This window comes from Notamacropus eugenii, chromosome 1 (assembly GCF_028372415.1).
Source record: "Notamacropus eugenii isolate mMacEug1 chromosome 1, mMacEug1.pri_v2, whole genome shotgun sequence".
Taxonomy (NCBI): Eukaryota; Metazoa; Chordata; class Mammalia; order Diprotodontia; family Macropodidae; genus Notamacropus; species Notamacropus eugenii.
The window spans coordinates 570,987,049-571,007,196 of record NC_092872.1 but is presented as its reverse complement, the minus strand read 5'-3'; the positions used below and the strand labels follow the sequence as shown (position 1 = coordinate 571,007,196).

General features: G+C 36.5%; 1 protein-coding gene and 1 pseudogene across 1 annotated transcript in view; one reads left to right on the top strand and one right to left on the bottom strand.

Annotated features, from left to right (window-relative positions):
* The window catches only part of CSMD1 (CUB and Sushi multiple domains 1), a 2,598,423-nt gene that overhangs the window by 1,454,775 nt on the left and 1,123,500 nt on the right, over positions 1 to 20,148 (top strand). The window lies entirely within an intron of this gene.
* On the bottom strand, positions 18,362 to 19,410 carry LOC140529768 (complement component 1 Q subcomponent-binding protein, mitochondrial pseudogene; annotated as a pseudogene).

Below are 20,148 nucleotides of genomic sequence, written 5' to 3'. Positions count from 1 at the left end.
CACTCACTCCATAAATTTACTCCTTTATTTTTATGTCATTTTTCAGTCCTGTTCAAATCTTCATGACTCCATTTTGGGTTTTCTTGATAAAGATATTGGAAGGGTGTGCTATTTCATTCTCAAGCTCATTTTATAGATGAGGAAGTTATTTGCCCAAGTTTATATAGCTACTGAGTGAGGTCAAATTTGAACTCACAAACATGAGTCTTCCTGACTCTAGACCCAGCACTGCATCACCAACCTGCCCTTACTTCCTTGTAAAACTTTTATTGCTTCTAAGTCCCTCCATCTCTCATATCTGTCCCTCTTCTTGCACTCACATAACCGCTCTCCTTGTTCAGGCCATCATTACAACTTTTCTGAATTAGTGTAATTCAGAAGTAATTCTCATTACTTCCCCTGCATCATACCCCCAATACTGTAAATCATCCTCCATACAACTGCCAAAGTGATTTTTCTAAAGTTTATATCTGTTGAAATCACCTTCTACTTGAATTCTTCTCTATAAAGATTAAATATAATGTCCTTTATACACATTTGAAACTCTTAACAATTTGCTTCCTTCCTACTTTCCTGATTTTATTACATATCACTTCCCTCTATGAACTCTATGAAACCTTACTTGGTTCCTTTTTAAATTTTTTTAAAAGGTTTACTTATTATTACTTATTTTTTTTTTAGTTCTCAATATTAATTTCCACAAGATTTTGAGTTCCAAATTTCCTCCCCATCTCTCCCCTACCCCACCACCAAATATTGGTGCATTCTGATTACCCCTTCTCTCAATATGCCCTCACTTCTATCACACTCCTCCCTTCCCTTATGCCCATCTTCTCTCTTTTCTTGTAGGGCAAGATAGATTTCTATACCCCATTGCCTGTATTGATCATTTCCCAGTTGTGTACAAAAATAATTGTCAACATTTGTTCCTAATACTTTAAGGTCCAACTTCTCTCCCTTCCTCCCTCCCCACCCATCCCCACTGAGAAAGCAAGCAATTCAATATAGGCTATATATGTATAGTTTTACAAAAGACTTACATAATAGTCATGTTGTGCAAGCCTAACTATATTTCCCTCCATCTTATCCTGCCCTTATTTATTCTGTTCTCTCTCTTGACCTTGTCGCTCCTCAAAAATGTTTACTTCTAATTACTCCCTACTCCCATTTGCCTTCCCTTGTATCATCCCCCCCACACTCCACTTATCCCCTTCTCCCCTACTTTCCTGTAATGTAAGATAGATTGAGTGAGCATGTTATTCCCTCCTTAAGCCAAATGTGATAAGAGTAAGTTTCACTTTTTCCCTCTCACCTCCTCCCTTTTCCATTAATAAAGCTTTACCTTGCCTCTTTTATAAGAGATAATTTGCCCCATTCCATTTCTCCCTTTCCCCTCTCAATATATTCCTCTCTCTCCCCTCAATTTTATTTTTTAGATATTATCCCTTCTTATTCAACTCACCCTGTGCTGTTTGTCTACATGTGTGTGTATGTGTGTGTGTGTGTTTGTGTGTGTATAATCCCTCCAACTACCCAAATACTGAGAAAAGTTTCAAGACCTACAAATATCTTTCCATGTAGGAATGTAAAGATTTCAACTTTTGAAAGTCCCTTATAATTTCTCTTTCCTGTTTACCTTTTCATGCTTCTCTTGATTCTTGTGTTTGAAAAGTCAAATTTTCTATTCAGTTCTGGTCTTTTCATCAAGAATGTTTGAAAGTCCTCTATTTCATTGAATGACCATTTTTTCCTCTGAAGTATCATACTTACTTGTGCTACTTAGACGATTCTTGGTTTTAATCCTTGTTCCTTTGATTTCTGGAATATCATATTCCAAGCCCTTCAACTCCTTAAGGCAGAAGCTGCTAGATCTTGTGTTATCCTGATTGTATTTCCACAATACTCAAATTGTTTCTTTCTAGCTGCTTGCAATATTTTCTCCTTAATCTGAGAACTCTGGAATTTGGCTACAATATTCCTAATAGTATCTTTTTTGGGATCTCTTTCAGGAGATTTATTTTGCCCTCTAGTTATAGAAAATCAGGGCAGTTTTCTTTGATAATTTCATGAAAGATGATGTCTAAGCTTTTTTTTGATCATGGCTTTCAGGTAGCTCAATGATTTTTAAATTGTCTCTCCAGTATCTATTTTTCAGGTCAGTTATTTTTCCAATGAGATGTTTCACATTGTCTTCTATTTTTTTTCATTCTTTGGCTTTGTTTTGTAATTTCATGGTTTCACATAAAGTCATTAGCTTCCATATGTTCCATTCTAATTTTTAAAGAACTATTTTCTTCAGTGAGCTTCTGAACCTCCTTTTTCATGTGGCTAATTCTGCTTTTTAAAACATTCTTCTCCTCATTGGCTTTTTGGACTTCTTTTGCCAATTGAGTTAGCCTAATTTTAAAGGTGTTATTTTTTTCAGCTTTTTTGGGGTCTCCTTTAGCAAACTTTTGACTTGCTTTTCATGATTTTCTTGCATCACTCTCATTTCTCTTCCCAATTCTTCCTCCACCTCTCTTACTTGATTTTCAAAATCCTTTTTGAGGTCTTCCATGGCCTGAAACCATTGTATATTTATTTTGGAGGTTTTGGATGCAGAAACCATGACTTTTAGGTCTTCCTCTGATTGTGTGAATTGTTCTTCCTCATCCAAAAGGATGGAAGAAAATATATGTTCACCAAGAAAGTAGCCTTCTATAGTTTTATTTTTTTCCCCTTTTTTCCCAGCCAGTTACTTGACTTTTGAGTCCTTTGCCAAGAGGAGGGTATACTCTAGGGATCTGTCAGTTCTCAGTTCCTCCAAGGTGACACAATCAAGGGAGAGGAGTTTACTCCTCTCCTGGCCTGCACTCTGGTCTAGGAGTAACCAGAAACACTCTGTTTTGCCCAGGATCTGCCAGCAGTGTTCCCTCTCCAGAGCCCTTCCCCCCTCCCCCAGTTCCACTGCCAGCACTCTTTGCAACCCAGGAGAGCCACTCAGGGCTCCAGATCAGCAGCTCAGTTCCCCCAGGGTCTTTAAGCAGAAAGCTCCAAAAATGAATGCTGCCACTGCAGTGGCCACTGCTGGTGGATCCAGGCTATATTCCCTTCTCACTCAGATGAAAGAGCTTTCTCACTGACCTCTGAAGCTGTCTTTGGTGTTTGTGGATTGAGCAATCTGGAAACTGCAGCTGTCAGTGGCTACCTGAAGCCTCTTCAGGTCCTGTCCCTGCTACTCTGTGCCACTCCTGCTGGGCTGTGCTCTGCTCCACCCCCATTGTGTTAGACCTTCCCTGTCACCCTTCTAGGCTCTCTTGGGCTGGAAATGTCTTTCACTCTTTCATTTTGTGGCTTCTGCTGCTCTAGAATTTGTTTAGAGTCATTTTTTTGCAGGTATTTTAGGGGCTATGGGGGTAGCTTCGACAGGTCGATCTTTCTACTCCACCATTTTGGCTCTGCTTGTTTCTCCTTTCTTACCATAATCCATCTAACATCCTGATGACTTTACAGTGACTATGGCCCATGATTATGATGATGGTGATACCTAACATTTTATAAAGCTTTAATGTTTACAAAGGACTTTACACATGTTAGTTTATTTAGTCCTCACTAAAACCCCATGAGGTATATGTTCTTATTATCCCCATTTTGCAAATTAGGAAACAGAGATTGAGAGAGGTTAAATGATTTACCTAGATTCACATAGCTAATAAATTTGTGAGATAGGATTTGCACTCAGGTCTTTCTGATTTGAAGGCAAGTGTTCCCTATATTATATCACCTAAAAAGCAAAATGCCATTCTTGGACTAGCTTTTGAACCAGATGCTCACTTCCCAAAACTACTTTCTTTTGAATTTCTTGTCTTTGATTGGCAGCAGTGACAAAAATACTACCCATATCCCTAAAACCTTAAGTTTCTTTCCCAAGGCTTATCTTTGATAATAATCTCTCACTTCTTTAAGGAAGTATGATTTTTGCACATTTAAATCTCTAGGAGTAAGTCAATTTTGAGGTACTCTACTGTATCTCATGTCTCAGGCAAACATATGTCATCAGGTGAACAAAAAGTTGTCTCAGTACCCATTAGCAGGAAATCATCAACTAATATTACTTTTTTCCTCTCCTCTTCTCTCTGTGTCTACCTGTCTGTCTCTCTCAATGAAGCACTTTTCTTACCTAGTGAAGTGTATAAAGAAGGAGGTCCATGAAAGAGATAGAAAGAAAATGAACCCTTGGTGGTTCATCCTCATTATTATCAGAAGAATGTCATGCAAAGTATGGCAGGGTGATGAGATATATTAAAAATTCTCAGAATTATTTCCTTCCAATACACTGCCACTTGAAAAAGTCAAAACTATAAGTAACCTAACAAAGACTAGCTAAAAAATAAAACAAAATACTTCACAATGGAATTGATATTTTTTTAAATTATAGTTTTTCAGACTATCTTGATCTTTAAAATCCTTCTTAGCATGTCTCCCTGTTGCTTAGGGTTATTTCTAGTGAAGATCATTATGTAAGTTTTACAATTTCTATTTTTCAGTATACCCCTTTGTATTCCTTAAACTAGTTTACACTGTGTAACTAAATTCTGAAATAATGAAATTTTTATCAAGATAACTGAATAATTAACCACAGCAGACTTGGAGGTACATGCTTTGCCCCAGCATTAAAGCTGGAAATGAATAAACACTGAATTAAAAATAAATAGAAAGTAGAAGTAGAATAAAATGAAAGTTTGAGGGATATAATCTGTGAAAGATGGAATCATCAAGAATCATAAGATGGATTCTATAAAATATTATGTCTTTGCCACCGATTCAAGTCAGCTGGCAATTTGTATGTACATACACAGAGAGAATTATATAGTATATCTCATAAGAAAGGAGACATTATATGTAGTAGATAGTTGGTTATAACATAGCATACCAAAGTTCAGGTTTGTAAAAATGACCAGGGAGAAAAAATCCAAAAATTTGTCATTATTCAGATCTAGGACTTCTATAGTGAATCTAAAGAATACATACTATCAATATATAATTCAAGAGAACATACATACCAAGTTTAGATGAGATGTGATTCCTGTCGTAATGGAACTTATAGTCCTGTAAGCTATTTAAGAGCTTATGAAAACTATATTCATTGGTTAATATAATTTTTAGTTTAATTTCATATCTTTTCATTCTGCCATATGAATATGTTGTTACATTTTTCTTACTGTATATAGTTTTAGACCAGAGAATGCAAACTTTTAAAATATTTGTTGCTGATGACTCACCAGGAGTCTGGGATTTAATGTGTCTATCTAAACATGGGACTGTATATTCCCCTTCTTGAGATTGTCTGGCCCAACTCCTTTTCTTTTCTTTTTCTTTCATTCTAAGCATAAACTTCTTTTGGGATTTGAGGAGAAAAGTCTTTCAAGTTGTAACTGTAGGCTGTATTAGAAGCTTTGGTGTGAAAATATTTCATTTCTTCTGATTTTTTTATTCCTTGTTAGAATTTCCAGTAAGGAAGTTTCCCAAGATTTGTTCACTTTTATAAATCAGTTTCTTTTTCATCCTAGTGAATAAAGGTCAATGAGCTGGATTTACATAAGTTGGGATTTCAATTCAGTATAAGAAACTTTCAGTTGCCAAAAAAGTTATAAAATAATGATGAAAATGACCAAAAGAAAATATAAATATCAATAGCAGATCTTTTAAGGATAATTGAGAATGGTTCCTGACAATAGATTCACTTTACCAAATGATACAATGTATGAAGGAGGGAAAAAGGTAGTATAATATATACATATACATATATATATATATATATATATACATACATATAAACTATGACCAGTTGAGAGAGGTTTTTCCATTTGTCTTCTATATTATTGACTTTAAGATAAGTCAGATGTGCTAATTAACATTTATTAAAATGCCCAAGTATATCTTTCCATCTGAATTCTGCTTCTTAATACATAATCACAACCCATATAATTGTGTTAGAACTCAGTACTTAAAGTACTGAGTGAACTAATCATTATAATAAGTGATTCTAAATCCAAAATACATTCTAAAGAATCATTCATCACTTACTTATATTCAAAACATTTGCATTCCCAAATGTAGTTTCATTTCTAAAAGTAGGATATTCCATCATCTGGTTCCTCTCATGTTGCATTAAACTATTGTGCAATTAAAAATATTTGCACATTTGCATATACTTACAATTCTATCTGCCGTATTAATGATGACAAAATAGTCTCTTCCTCTCCTTTTTATTGGTAAGGACATTACATTGAAGTTATAGAATGTTATGAACACTTTTGAGATATGGCTGAATTGTTACAGTTTTAGTGGGAATATATGCAGCTGAATTTTAGTTGCAAAAATGGAGCTCATTTGAAAGTACAACTTGATTCTTTCACCCAGCTTTCAGGACACTAGGATTTTTTTTTTTTAAGCACTATCATCATAAGCAGTTAAGTAACCCAAGAGTTAATTCAGAATTTCCTCCCAAGAAATTGCACTGCCTCTTCCCTTTACAGTGATAGATACATAACATTATCAAAGAGGACAAAACACATTATCCTTGCCACAAAAGAACTGGCATGTCATTAAACTGCTCCTCATCGGCTAATTTGGGAACTGATTGAATAAATGCTGCAAAAATCTTTTCAACCTCAAAGGAAAGAAAGTTAATTCAATGGCTGCTATTGATGGACCCATGGTTAATTGAAATAGGCAATAATGACCAGATGTAGCACTATGTGGATTCTACTGGGATGACAAACAACTCATATTGTCACTTTCATGCTATGCCAATCTCCTCTTCTCTAAGTCCTTTCCAACTCTGTTCAGTATACAGATTGCTTTTTAATGACTTTGCAGCTTTTTGTCTGTTCCAGAGTAAGTATTTATTCGCTTATTTGCAAGTTTTCAAAATATAGTAAGAAATCAGATTGAGTTTGAAGTGCTTTTCACATGCTGGCTTTTAATGCTTTGGAGAACGATGAGAGAATTTAAAAGAAATAAGTCTTTTCAAAAATCTAGTCACACATTTTAGGGACACATTTTAATTAATATTTAAATGCTAAAAAAGGGACTAACATCTTTCTAGAACCAAGTAGTATTATCTTCTAACAAAGCCAAGTAAAATCAGTTGAAGCAAATGTTTTTCTACTGCAGTAGGTGAGAGGAGGAAAACCAGGATTGGGAGGTTTTAGTCGCCAAAAGATGTCTTCCATCTTCACCACTTTCCAAAGTTCATTTTAAATAACATTTCATTCAGAAGAAATGTTAGTCTAAAAATACTTTTCTCATGCTACCTAAGAATTACCTACTTTGGGGCATTGCTATATTTGGGAGATGTGACTCAACCGTGTTGTTTTTATTGTTTGGCTTCTTTTTGACAAAAAGTTTATGCAGATACTTACTCACCCAGACCAATATATAATGAATCTTATTATCAAAACATTCTTTTTAACATTTTCTGACCACAATATTTCCTACCTTCATGATAAGCACATTAGCCAATAGTTTAAGGTAAAGTTATTAACCTCTCAATTAAGAAAAAAATCAGAGGAGTCCCCTTTGTACAAAATTAAAACAATAATTCATTTTTTAAAAATTACTTTAAGGTTTACAAAGCACTTTACATTTATTGCCTCATTTGATCCTCACAAAATCTCTATAAGATATATGCTATTATAACTCCCAATTTACATCTGAGAAAACAAGCCCAGTAGCCAAATGACTTGTCCACAGTCACACAGATAAGTGTCTGGAACAGGAAATGAGACCAGGTCATCCTGACTCAATGTCCCTCATTCTATCCATTCCTCATCCCTGGAGGTTGTTGTCCTTCATTCTTGAAGAGGACCAAAATGACATCACTATGGTAAAGTCAAGTTTCAGTGTGTCCAACTGTGGCTGATCTGACCCATATGAGCTCAGAATCCTCTACCACAGGTAGAGTACAGACAGTCCATAGGAACTTTTGCAGTAGATATTCTAAATTTGTGCATCCTGTGTTTCCTTTGAGCTGTTTCTATTCTGCTTTGCACATAGAGCACATAGCACCTTCTCCAATGAAGGCACATCATACTGAGTGGGTCCTGTGCTAGCATCTCCCATGGCACACAATCAATTCCAAAGTTCTTAAGAGAGACCTTGAGAGTGTCCTTGTATCGCTTCTTCTCACAACCACGTGAATGCTTGCCCTGTGTTCATAAAATGGTCTTTTTGACAAGTACATGTTTTGCATTCAAATAAGGTGGCCAGCATATCTGAATTGCACTCTCTGAAGCAGAGTTTGAATGCTTGACAGTTTAGTTTGAGGAAGGAGCTCAGTGTCTGCCAGGTGATCTTCAGAATCTTCCTAAGACAATTCAGATGGAAGAGATTCAGTTTCTTGGCATGGCACTGGTAGACTGTTCAGGTTTCATAAGCATACAATAATGAGGTCAGCACAATGGCCCTGTCCACCTACAGTTTGGAAGTTAGTCCTTTTCTCTCCAATGCTTTCCTTCAGGGCCTTCCAAACACTGAGCTAGCTCAGGCAATGAGTGCATCAACCTCATTATCAATGTGTACATCCTTGGAACACACACAGCAAGGTAAATGAACTTATCCACAGCATTCAAAATTTCTACATTTCTGTAACCTATGGTTCCAGGTATGGTGTGATGGTGGCTGACAGAGCTCCTGTGTTTTCTTGGTGTTGTGAGGCCAAAATTAGCACAAGCAGTAGAGAACTGATCCATATTTTGTTGCACCTCAACTTCAGAGGCTTCTTTTAGTATGAAATCATTTGCAAACAGAAAATCATGCACCAACACTCCCTTCACTTTGGTCTTGGCTTGAAGACTTTTCAAACTGAAGAATTTACCATCAGTGCAGTAACTAACCTTGATGTCATTTCTTTCAATGAGGATGAACTTGTACCTACAAAATACAAGGACAACTGGAACAGTTTAGTTAAAGTAGATTTTCTGGGTACCTACTATATTTGTAACACATTACAAATAAATGTAACTATTTTATGAAGCGTGGGAAGAGTTAAATAACTTTTAGTGACCCTTTTGTCCTGAGTGATCATTTCCTTTCTCTATATTCTTCAATATAATCTAATGCCATATAACTTGAGTTAGGGTAGTTTCGTAGACTAAATAGCACTCCCATACCCTTTTATTCCAAGATAATATTTAAAGGATAGGTCTGCCTACTTGGGCCCAAGTTACCAATATGTCTTAGAGACAACTAGGTGGTACAGCAGAGTGCTGGATTTCAAATTAGGAAGACTTGAATTCAAATCTGGCCTCCAATGCTAACTAACTGTGTGATCTTGGGCAAGTCCCTTAATGGCCAACTGCCTCAGTTTCCTCATCTGTAAAACTAGGATAATAATAGCACCTATCTCTCCAAGTTGTTGAAAGAATCAAATGAGATAACTTTTTTTTTTTTTTTTGGTGAGGCAATCTGATTTAAGTGACTTGCATAGGATCACACAGTTGATGTCAACTGCCTGAGGCTGGATTTAAACTCAGATTCTAGGACTGGTGGTCTATTCACTATACCACCTAGCTGGCCCAAGGTAACATTTGTAAAGCATTTTGCAAATTATTAAGACAGTATATAAATGCTATTATTACTAGTATTGGCAGCCTATCAACGCATTCACATTGGAGACGACCTTTCCTAGACTTCTCCAAGAAACAATTCTTTAAATAGACAGGACTTAACAGGCTCAACACTTCTTAATCAGATAATGCTAACTGATCCATTTGTTAATAATAATTATTATTTGTCACTATTATTATTTATTTCCAAATTAGCCCTGTGAGAGACAGAATAGGGTTTTATTTTCCCCATTTTACAGATGACAAAATGAGGTTTTAAGTGGTTAAGTCATTTGTTCAAATTGACAAAGTTAGTAAGAGGTAGAGCAATGACCAGAATCCAAATTTTCTGCCTCCTGTTAGTCCAATATTCTTTTCACTATTTAATGCTGTCTCCCTATTCAGTGTCATAATTTATAAATTTAAGCCTCCAAGTCTCACACTTCAATAAATACTTTACAGGGCAATGTGGATGTTTTCAGAATATTATTTGGCTATTTTGAGCCCTTGGAATCTCTAGATGATTTTTTATTCATTTACAGTCATTTTTGCCTTTATGCCTCTATTCATATATCATAGCTCCTGTCAGACTGCCTACTGGCTGCTATGTGTTACTCTCTTATTTATGGTTCATATTGTACCACCTACTTTTGGTAGCAGAAGAATATCCTTGACATGGTTGCAACTTATAATTCATGATGAGTCCTAAATCATGTACCCTCAAGTTTATACCTGATATCTCTTTTATCTCTATATTTATTAACTCCCTATGTTGTTCATCTTTGTTCCAAACTATAATATACCATACTTACCAAATTTGTCCTAATATTGCTGCTTGTGAAGGACCTGCCTAGACAACAAACAATTTCAACTCCCTCTCTACATGAGCACTTGAATCCAATTTACCTGGCAATGACAGGCAATTTAGCAATTCTGTACACAGTGACATTAAATATTTGAGCCATTGAACCTTTGGTGTTGTTCAGTTATGTTTCATTCCTGTCTGATGCTTTGGGACCCCATTTGGGGTATTCTTGGGTATTTCCTTCTCCAGTTCATTGTATAGATAAGGAAACTTAAGGCAAATAGAGTAAGTGACTTGACCAGCACCACACAGCTAGGAAACATGTGAGGCCAGATTTGAACACAGGAAGATAAGTCTGAGTCCAGGCCAGGCACTATATCCACTGTGTTATACCTGTTGTTGATCAAAGAAAAAATAAATAGGAAATCCTTTTCTTTCCTTTCCTTTAACTCAGTCTTTTATCCCAATTAATACTCATATAGTTTGACTTCTTTTGGCCTGCTTGAGGTCAAACAGCTACAAGCATGCCATTTTCAGCCAGTTAGACCACATTGCTTAATATAATTCTGTTATAATTCTTAATGATTACAACAAATTTCTAAGTGTCACATTGGTTAGAGGGTTAGAGATATTATTCAACTGTCTATCCCACAATAGAGTGCTAAATTAAAATGAGGAAAACCAGCATTCAAATCCCACCTCTTATACTTATTATCTATATTACTATGGACACATGACTAAATGTCATTGAAACTCAGTTTCCTTATGTATATAAAAATAATTTCTATAGTACCAACCTCACAGGGAAGTTGTAAGGCTCCAGTGAGGTAATGTATATAAGGGCTTTGCAAACAATAATTGATATTGATATCAAATATTGATGTCAGATATTGTTATTCTTATCATCAAGAATGAATAAGAATATGTTCTTTAGTACCATTTCTTCATATAGCTCATTGGAACTGAGCTATATCTTCAATTAATAATTATCTTCAATTATAATGAACATGGTTGGTTCCACTGATATTGAGGACAAAAATTACTTGTCACAAAAATGCTAGCATATTTGTTACACATTTTGTCTGTTTTTTGGCTTTTTTTCAATAATTTTTTTTCAAAGCTCTTGGGATGATCTGGTTTAGTTGAGTCTTACACCAAGCTTTTCTTAGATATATTTCCTCCTCCACTGCTCTTAAATGTTTTACAAGGTGATACTGTTTAGAATCTTCTACCAAATTCCTCTATAACATTATTCAAATTAATCCATTATTTGTCTTTGATTGCCATGTCTCTCTGCTGGGCAAAGGTCTCACATATTTGTTGGTTGAGACAGTTTCTGGGCTCTTTTTGACCTCCTCATTGTTGCAATTCCTTTTTAGCTACTAGTAGAAAATAGTCATTAGAATCAATCTTTTTCTTTATCCATGTCCAATTTGTCAAAACCGATAGCTTTTTTTGGATAGATGAGTTTGGAGCTGTTAAAACCACATGCCGTGTTTTTCATACTTGTATTCTTTCTTTTTATTTGGTATCAGTTTTGACTTTTGCTTTAACTAGTCTGTGATCTAACTGTAGACATCAGCATTCAGTTGTTCCGTGTCTGTTGAGATATAATCATTTCTGGTGTGATATTTGGTGCTTATTATTTTCAACTCTTTCCAGTCCCTTTTTATAGAAACGATTCATGATAAACAGGTATTGGAGTTTTAAGCTAAAAGTTTTCAGCTTCCTTTATTTCTTAATCCTGTAACATGAAAGCATGACAAATACATTATTTAAAAATGAGGAAACACTCTGTACGTTTGTTATTGAACTTCAATTAAGTAATTAACATATCATTAGTACCCATTTAAACACTACAGCTTTAATATTGTATAATGTTCTAAAGCCAACTTAACATTCTGACCTAATGCTTAGTTTCTTTGCATATAAGAATATCACATTGTACAGACAGTCAATTAGGAATGAGCACAGCATTGTATTGTTATAGTTGGCTTGATAATACCCTGTACTTAATCACTACGTTGTTTTGTGTCACATACAAAACTGGATAGTAAATCTTGCTGGGTTATGTTACAGATTATTCATGTTTTCCCTGATCCAAGGATGAAAATGATTATGGCAATTTAAAGTGTGCTTATCAGTATCTGGGTTTCTTCATGAAAATATTTAATTTAAAATGTCTCTGTAGAAGATTAATGACTCAGTGTATATAATGCTTTCCAATAGGAACTATACTAGGAAGCTAGGTGATGTAGTGGATAAAATACACTTAAAATCCCACACACACAAAAAAATGAGCTCAAATTCTACCTCAGTTACTAATCAGCTTTGTAACCCTAGGCAAGACACAACCATTGCCTTCTTCAGTTCTCATCTATAAAATGGGATTAATAGTAACACTTTTCTACCAGGGTTATTATGAAGATCAAAGGAAATAATATATGTAAAATGCTTAGCACTGTGTGTGGCACATAGTAGATATTTAATACATCCTCTACCCCTCCCTTCTTTCCCCTTCCTCTTTCCCTTCTTCCCTCTTTTTCTCCTTTCCTCCTTCCTTATGCCTTTTCCTATCACAAAATTTAAGTCAAAGATCAGGAGATATCAGAGAGTGCTCTCGAAATCTGTCTTATCTACCCTATTCAACATTTTTTAAATCAATAACTTAAAGACATATATGGCAGGCTTTTTAAAATTGCAAATGATAAAAGCTGAGTTTGAGGGCTAACACATTGGATAACAGAATCAAGATCCAAAAGATGCTGAAGACTGGAATATTGTGCTTAATCTAATTAGTTTATAAATTTCTTGAAAGCAAGAACTATGTATTCTAGTCTTTTGTAGTTCACAATGCACCTTGCTTGGTAGAATTTGCTTCTGTGATCTGCTCTGTTCCACTACACAGCATGATCCTAAGGAATTTATTGTTCAGTTGTCTAGTCTTGTCTGACTCTATGTGACCCGGTGGACTTTTTTCCTTGTGTTTTTCTTGGCAAAAATGCTGGAGTGGCTTGGTCATTTCCTTTTCCAGTTTGATCACCACTTTTTGTCAGACCTATCCCCTATGATCTGTCCACCTTCTATAATCCTGTATGACATAGCTCATAGTTTCATTGAGCTATGCTAGCCCTTGGAATAGCTCGGTGGTACAATGGATAGAGCCACTGGGCCTGGAGTCAGGAAGACCTGAATTCAAATATGACCTCGGATACTTCCTAGCTGTGTGACTCTGGGTAAATCACTTAACCATTTGACCCCTTTTTCTCATCTGTAAAATAAACTGGAGAAGGAAATGGCAAACCAGTCCAGTATCTTTGTCAAGAACATCTAAAAGTGAGATTATAAAGAGCTGGACATAACTGAGTAGCAAATATGTAAGCCTCTCTACCATAAGGCTTAATAGGCAAACAGGAGTTGAGTGACTTGCCCATGGTCACATAGCTAGTTGTATAGCCAAGGCAACATTCACAGCACTGGTGGTGACTGTAAGTATCTCAGTCGCAAAATATAAAAGACTCTTTATGGAAAGCAGAAGAAAAACATTTATTTAGACACCAGAAAGCCAAATCCCAGAATCAGAAAGCAAAATTCGTCATAGAAACCAAGATGACCTCACTCACTCACCTCCTCCTCATTCTGCCCCACCCTTCCTGTTCAGCGTATTCAGCAAGCTCCTCCCACCACATGTGTCTTAGGTTTCCAGTAATTTAAGCAGGTCACAGGGGCCTATTAATGAATGAGAAAGATATTTCCATTGAAATTACAATTACACTAGAAAATGTCTGAAGCTGGATTTGATCTTGGATCCTCCTGTTTCCAGGACCAGCCTTCTATCCACTTTACCACTTAGTTGCCCCAGGAACTTTTCTTGACCTTAAGTTGAAAGTTAAATAGGTTTGTGTACTTGTTTTGGTATATATGAAATACACTTCTTCCCTAAAATGTCAAAAACATTTTATTTGAGAGAGTGCAGTAAATATTTTCATTAGTCTTTCTTAAAGAACAAAAACAATAGTTCATTTCAGCTGAACTATAGAAATATTTTATTAAGAGTGAATTTCTTTAGGGACATATTGTTTTCCCCAAACTCAAGGCAATTCATCTGTTATATTTAAAGCCTATCATGAAGGAAGGTGGAGATGTTACCTACAATCAAAATCCTAAAATAAGTTTCATAAGTTCATTACTTTGAAATAATTCCTCCTTTCTAGTGTAGAGTTAACATTATTGTAATTTCTTAAAAATCTGAGTTAGAAACTATTGCATATTATGAGATAATCAAATATTGTCTTTCTAGGAAGTTGGGGTTTTTTGTTTGTTTTTTTCTCTAATCAAAAATCTATCAGAAAGAATATAAATTGCAGAAATGCAATTTATAAAATTAAAGATTGATTTAGTTCTTTATTTAAAAAAAAAAAAAACTACAAGTTCTTGGCTTCTCTACAAGGGGAAGACAAAAGATCTATTTTTTCCAGGGGAAAAAACGCAAGTCTCATCTGCCTACTACATCAAAAAGTTAAATGTCTTGGAAATCATTTAGACTATATACACTCCTCTTTAATAGAGGCTTTCAGATTGAAGACATTTTAAGAGATGTGAATACTATTACTACTGCTACTACTTCTACTACTACTACTACCACCACCACCACCACCACCACCACCATATTGAATTAAGAAGAGATCTATGATGGTAATAGAGAGACAGAAGGTTTGATTAGTTAAGTTATAACTGATATTTTAATCTCAAAATGTGACTGAAAATGACAATGTCTATAAAGTTCACGTGTGCCTACTTTGCCTTCTGTTAATGGTGTGACCATTCCTTAACTTACTTTCCTGGGTAATTTCCTAGCTCATGGTTTTCATGGTCAGCTCTAGCAATCTTTTTTTTTTTTTTTTTAAAGACTAGCACACCACAAGGGCCAGTGACAATTCTCAGAAGTGTACTTCACTTGATGGAGGGAGGAAGCAAACACTGGTTTAGTTGTAGCAAAGGGAACAAAGCTTTAAACTTTCAAGCATGTGTATTGCTCTCTCAGGACATCTTTTAATTAAAATAAATTAGAGAAACTCTTCAAGAGCTGGATTTTAGTGAGCTTTGAAGTGTTGTGGTTAAAGTCATAAAGTGACAAACTACTGATGGCCATATTACTGAGGGCTAAACATTGTATAAATAGCTAGTGAATTCCAGCTGATGTTAAGTCTGTATTTTTCCCCTTAACAAGGCAGGTGGCAAATCTATTTTGTTCAATATATTCCCTGTCGAGCAAAAAAAAAAAAAATGATCTCACCTCAATTTCAGATGAGTAAACCAGATGCCAGTACATTATGCTATCAGTTTTAATTGAACTGAGAAATATAAAATATGATAATATTATGATTCAATGGACAATTTTGCTTGCCTCAAACTGGGGAATTCTCAGCATTATTTCCTTTCATTGAAAATATAGAAAAAATAAAGCAGAATAGTGCAATGAATGGAAATGGTGTGGTGAAGTGCTAGCAGCATGACAAGAATTTTTATATGTAGATTTGGCAAGCTTATAAGAAGCTTCTATTCTCATATACTTTACATTTTACAGCATAGTTGCTTCAATCCAAACTTTGTTCCTCCTTTCAGACAGCATTATTTTGAATTTGCCATTCCTCCGTCCATGTGAAGAGCCATAAAAATACAAGTGTGTGCAACTATGTAAAAGAGCTATCTGTGGTGTCTACAACATAGGGAACTTCCCTAATCAATAGATATCACAACCCATATATAACTCAATACAAGAGACATAGGGAATTGCCTTCCATCTGTCAAACTTAGGTGATTTTCAATCAGACAACAAGCTTTTTAGTTGCTTACTGCGTGCCCAGCACTGAGCTAAGTCTAGGAATATAAATGCAAGCAAAAAGAAATACAGACACTGATCTTAAAGAGCTTACGATCTAATGGGGTTAGATAAATCCATGAAAGGAACCTTTAAAGGGAGAGGTGCTAGGGCACTATGACAAAACAGAGTGAGAAGCACAGCCAACAGGAGCAGGAAGACTGGTTAGTCTGGTTCCATTGACAAAATTGAGCCACTTCACAGTGAGGCAAGACAGGTGTCCTGGTGAAGGGATATTCCAGGGTTAAAAGAGAGCTGAATCACTCTGATGAAGTCCAGAGATTCAAAATCATAGCCAGAAGGGGATGAGGCATTCCAAAACCCATTTATTACTTAGAAGATGAATCATAGGGAATTGCTTTCCACACTTAAAAGTTAAATGATTTACCTAGGAAACTATATCTGCTAAGTGTCAGATTTAGATTCATGTCTTTCAGCTTCTAGGCTAAACATGATGACCATCATGATGACCATTATTTTATGTTACCTGAATGCAGGCTACAATGGAGTTTGGAGCGAGGAAGGGAATACATACTTATATAGTGCCTACTATGCACCAGGTACTGAACAAAGCACTTTTTAACAAATAGTATTCCATTAGATTCTCACAACAATCCTGCAAGTTATATGCTGTTATTATCCCCATTTTGCAGTTGAGGAACAGAGGCAAGCAACGGTTGAATGACATGCCAAAGCTAGTGAATATCTGAAGTCATATTTGGAATCAAGTCTTCCTGACTCTAGGCCACAACTTTTCTAGCTTCAGTTACCTCAACTATAGAATACAGGAGATGGACTAGATGACCTCAAACTGTTCCAGCTCTGAATCTATGGTTGTATAACCTGTTATTATTATTAGTAGCAGTACTTATAAAAATCTGATAATATATTGGTTTCCTGATACTAGCACTGGTATAGATGAAATAATAAATATCAGTAATATCAATTATACTAATAAATGCTAAAATTTTATATTATTTTACCATCTACAGTGGACTTCCACATTCATTATTTAGTCCTCTCCAAAATACTGTGAAGTAGGCAAGGCAGATTCATTCCTATTTTACTTTATCTTCGTAGATAATTATCCCACTATAGGTTTTTGAAACTACTGTTTTCTGATTCTCCTCATCCTCTTATAATTTTTTCTTATTCAACTTTTGCAGAATCTTCATAAATGTCATTTTTATTAGCTGCAAGTCCCCTTCTGAGCACCCTCTTGCCCAGACTTTGTCCTGGGCTCTCTTTTCTTTTCTCTCACATTATCTTATGCTGATTGAATCAGCTCCTGTGTTCATTTATCCCCAAGGACTAGAGAACTATGCATTTTGCCCTGGACATCTCTCCAGAGCTGTAAAATAGAAAAAAAACACTTTCCTATTTTTTTTGAGGATACCACAAGCCAACCTCCCAGTCAATTAGGTTCCTAACCTTGGTGTCATCCTTGACTTCTAATTTTCATTCAGTCCATATATCCCATAGGTTTTCAAACCTGCACAACATTTCTCTGCTTATACAGTCACCATCCCATTTTAGATCCCTATAATTTCTTGACTGGACTATTTCAATAGCCTTCTAATAAGTCTTATATCTCTTTTTCTCATTGATTTTTAGTTGCTTCTCTATTCCATTTTATGAATATCAAATGTCATTCTCTTCATTTATCTTTACTTCCATTTTCCCCAGTTATTGAAAGAGCTTAAAGTATGGAGGTGAGAGAAATGATTATTTCTCTCATATCAATTATCAATTATTAAATTAGAACCAGGATTTTTTCAGAAGCTTGTAAGTTGTTTAATCTGTGAAGGGCATTATTGGTGGATGAGGTTACTCAAATCCCTAATGGGTACATGTGTCCTGATCCTGGGTGGAAACCCCACCCAACTAGAGAACCTTATAGACAATTTAATCTAGTTAAATTTAACTAATTAAATTTAATTTGACAATTTTGTTTAATTAATTTAACCCCTCTTCCTCCTCTTTCTCCTCCTCTATGTTTTATTCTCTCCCTCTCTCCTTCTCTCTTTCCTCCTCTCTTCCCTTTCTCTCCACATTTTTTTGTTTTTTGGGGGGAATCTGAGGGTTTTATTTCTTGTCATTCTGTGGTGGTGTACAAAAATGCCAGCAAAGAAAAATAAAAGGGTTTGGGAACCCAATTTGGGCCTGGCAGTATTTTGCATCACTTTCTCCACAACGGCTTCTAGGAAATGTTCTTTTGGAAGGAAGGGCTCTAGGTGCCCAGCAGGGCCTCAGCCTCAAGCCTCCCTCCTGACACTTGACAAACCCTTTCTGGTCTTCCAGAAAGCTGATGTACTCCTGGTGCTCTAAGGCCATTCACAGCTCCATCAGTCCATCTGCAAAGGTGTTGTCCACCCCACGGTCAGCCAGGGAGTCCACCAAGTGGTCATACAGGGCCCAGTCCAGGGAATCTGTGTTGAGTGTGTAGTTTGTATCCTTCCAGTCGGAGTCGGTGGTGGGCTGAAAGCTAACTTCACAGATGGAGAAGATGTCGCTCTCATCCTCATCTTCCTGTCCAACCTCATTCTCTGGATAGTGGCAGTCCAGCACAAGGGCCTTCTTGGTATCGTCCTTCACGACCTCCACCACGAAGTTGAGGGCTGATGTAAGTTCATGCTCCTGCTGTTCCTGGGCTTTCTGTCCCTCTGATGGCTCATCATCAAATGTCAGTGGGATACTGTTGTTAATGTTAAATGTGACTGTGACCGTCTCGCCTGTTAATCTCTGGACTAACTTGGCCTCTGTCCCTTGCACACTCAGTTCCCAGTCCCCAGACATCTTGGGGAGGGATTTGGGTTTCTGGATTTTCCTTTACTCTTTAATTTCATCAGTCAGGAATTCAGCAAAGGCCTTGTGGCCCTCGGTGTGGAGCCCCCCAGCACTTGCTCGAGCATAGGCCAGGGGCATTCCAGAGCAGCTGCAGGGCTCTGGGGTGTAGGCCCTGGCCTGCTGGCGATTCCTCCTCCCAGGAGGCCTCTGAAGGCACGGGTGGCGGGGGCCACGGCGAGGCGCAGCATCAGGAGGGCAGCAGGGTGCAGGGCCCGGGCTGCAGGGGTAGCAGCATCAGGGCCATGACCGAGACACGTGGAGGGGCTCTCTCCACATGTCTGTCCCATTCCTTCCTTTCTCTCTCTGTTTCTTTCTTTCAGTCTCTATCTCTCTCCTGATTCTCCTCCCCTCTTCTCTCTCAACCTCTTCAACAAGAACAGACATTTCAGTATATGTATTGTAACCAGTAGAATCCTGATTGACAGGGGCAGAGTTGAATCCTTCTCAGGTCTTCACTGTCTTCAGAGTAGTTGGATGGGGAGCAGTAATTTGGGTTTGGAACTCCTATGGGCAGGAGTTTAGACCGAGATTCACTGCTCTCTCCTGTCTAACATCTTTGTCTTGAGATTGAGGCAACCACACCTTATTACAACAATTGCATTGATTTTTATTTTGAGCCAATATAACAGCCCTCACATCCGTGTAGTCCTTTTCTCTATTTTACAGAATTTATATCTGATTAAATCTACTAATACAATCCCAAGAGTTTAGAACCTTCAGGTTGAAAATTCCTAACATTCATATAAATGTTTGGATAGCTGTTAGAAATTTATGTGAATGTATACTTATCCACCCACCCGTATCTCAACTTTATAGTTGAGACAAAACAAATTAATTAATTAATTAAAGAAAAACAAGTTCAGAATCAGGATATCAGAAACATTTAGGGAAAACAACTGAGTAGAATATGTTATCGTTTCTGTTACAGGATACGCACAGGGACAAGAATCTTTTTTCTCACTTCATTTAAGTGCTTAAAGAGTCATGTATGATGAGTGGTTTTTCCCTAAACCTTCTCCTCTAAG